Raw genomic sequence first — 2,952 nt, 5'->3', positions numbered from 1 at the left:
TCCACCCAAACAATCCCAGAAGCCCTCAGTAACAAAATTTGTTCCCAGGCCTCCCACAGTTTCCGCAGCGGACAATGCAGTTAACACACTGGATAGAAAGATGGTGTCCTCCGCCTTTTACTGTCACGAGATAGAGTGTGAAATAATGGAAAGAAATCTGCACTGGTCTTTCAAGGAAAAATTGGAGGATGCTCGAGATGAATTTATGAAATTCATGGAAGCCATAAGACGAACTGAAAATTATGCACACCCAGTGAAAGACTGCTTTCAAATGTGCGAAGAAAGAGGTAACCTCTACAAATTAAAGGGAAAGTACTGTCTAGAAAAAGTTTCTCTACATTACGAAAACCTTTCCCCAGGAATTCGAAAATAATTGCTGTTTTGCCCAGTTCCCTGTTCCCTGTGACAAGAGCACTTTGAAGTTGCCTCTTTCGTGACTTGGAGAGTGCCATCTTGGATATGACGTGTTATGACGTAGCAATGGTCAACAAACGTGTTCGACCTTACCAAGTTCTTGGATCCCCAATCACTTTGTCATTCTTGTGACCTTTCTGCTTCAAGAAATTCAAATGTGGTAAACGGTATTGTGGTTCAATTGGTAGTGGCCCATGTAAGCCATAAGTGCTACAGAGGTTCAAGTCACTTAATACTTAAAGATTTTCTAGTCAATCAAACAAAGGCGGAAAAAATCAGGCAGCGCAAATGTAAACAAGATAAAAACCTTGAACATGTGACAAAGAAATATTCAACAAACGTACCTTTTTTACTTTCTTCCTCCAGCGACAGCCGTCTTCAATGCTTCAGCAAACGTATTTGTTTGCTTTCAGACGGGGAAGCGTTTAATTTAGAATAAGCCAACGAAACTTAGATATTGCTCAATACATGTAGCAAGGCTTTTTCATATCAACAATTGCCGCTGTTTGGGTGTAAGACTTTGAGGGGGATGAAACTAGAAACTTGAGAACACATATAAGAAAAAAACCGAAGTTTACACCAAAAAATTAAAATTTTAAGAAATGTTGGCTGGCGAAAATAAAACGTGGATGGATTCCTCAAACGTGAAAACCTGACTGCTATATTGTCTGTTTGGGTCTGTCATTTTACCAAGGAGGACTTCAAGCGGGATCTTCAGGTATATGAATATTGCAATTGGTCTTGGTTACATTTGCTTCATATGGAGATCTCAGTCAAATAGTCCAAAATATTATTATATTGGACAAGAAAACTGAATCAAGCCATATGTAGACGATTTTCACTGTTATGCGCTAATAAACGCAACTTGAACTGTGGTTAAATTTTGTTAGTAGTATAGAAAGTACTGAAATGATTTACTCTTACCATTTGATGGAAATATATAAATCGATCATTTGTTTTGAAGTTGTAACAGGGATCCCGGAGAAAGCCACGGTAGACAGATTAAACTTGATTTCCAGGCATTTATTTCCCAGCGATGAGAGCGGGATAGCACTGAGCGCAAGCTCTCTTTTGCTTTGTAAAACTCCTGCATATAACTCACATATAAAACCCTGCTTAACGACCATGAGGTAAATCTGTTCAGAGGTGGAGCCAATATCAAAACAATTTAGCCTCTGGATTAAGATTCAAGTCTACAAAGTATTGCCCTCCTCGCCTGTGTTTTTCTTCTTTTCATCAACTACATTTAGTCAACTGGAGAAATCCTTGACTATTGCTACGTCATAGCCTCGTTTGCATACACAAAACCAAAGATGACGGATTTCAATTTAAATCTGCCCATTTTTGAAGCGTTATTGGTGGCTATTTTAACACATTTAGTCCAAATGAGTGGTCAAATATGGCAATACAGGTAAAGAACTTTCGATTCAGAGAACTTTTTCTAGACCGTACTTTCCCTTTAACGTATTTTGGCCTAAATTTGCAACCATATTTAGCTTGTGCATATTTAATGTATCCGGTAGCATTTTTGTCTGCATGGCCCTAATTTAGGTTAGATTTGAAATACCAGTTTTAACCTGCAGGCCTTTCAATAGACACATTTTTTTTAGCAGTACAACTACATGTACAAGCTTCTGTACCAGTGAGTATACCCTTTATTACTAGTTACACTCTTTCCATACCATGAATTTCATTTGCAGCATTGTGAGTGAGCCACGTCTGTAGTGGCAGAGAACAAGATCACAAAATAAATTGTTAATTCTAAGGCAAGCCAAGCCCTTTTACAAATATTTCTTTGCCTTTGTAGGTGATGCATATTTTCATTAAAATTATATGTTATAAACATATAATGTTTTGCCACGTTATTATCAACAAAGATTTACAAGGTAGGAACTTCATACTTCTTTAACGAGTAGGTGGTTGTACTAAATAACTATAGACTTCATTTAGTTGCACGAAATTGACAAATTATTCCTTTGAAATGTGTATTTAAGGCATAAGTCGATGGCTAATTTCACACAAACAAAGATTTCCTTCGAGAGAAAACTGTATCGCCCTTTAATGGTCAAACCATCAGTCAAACGGTTTACAAATGTATGTTCCATTTTCCTACTCCCTGAAAGAATACAGCTAGTCTACTTTAAAACCGTATCTCCAACATGGAGCGATAATTGCAGGCTCATCCCACCTAAATCATGACAATTTGTAAAGGGGTCACTTTTTGGTCCATAATAAGCCCTTTCAGGTTCAAAGTATGGGAAGAGCATCTTCAAATTTCTGAACTTTTCAAAAGGACAGAAGGTCTCTAAAAAAAATTTACCTAAAACAGAGTCAGAAATTATTTTTAACCCAACTTGCAATTTTTCCTCCAGCCCACCCCCTTCCCAGCTCATCCCCTCCCCAAATTAAAAAACGAAATCGTGCAAGGCATGTATTAACAATAAACAAACAAAAAAAACAAATATAAATAAAAAAGCGTAAAAAAAGGCACTACAAGAAATATAAGCAGTGACAGGAAAGATGGGTAAGAAATGTATA

Source organism: Montipora foliosa, unplaced genomic scaffold (assembly GCF_036669935.1).
Source record: "Montipora foliosa isolate CH-2021 unplaced genomic scaffold, ASM3666993v2 scaffold_412, whole genome shotgun sequence".
NCBI lineage: Eukaryota > Metazoa > Cnidaria > Anthozoa > Scleractinia > Acroporidae > Montipora > Montipora foliosa.
The sequence above is the reverse complement of the archived record's forward strand: the minus strand, read 5'-3'. Positions refer to the sequence as shown.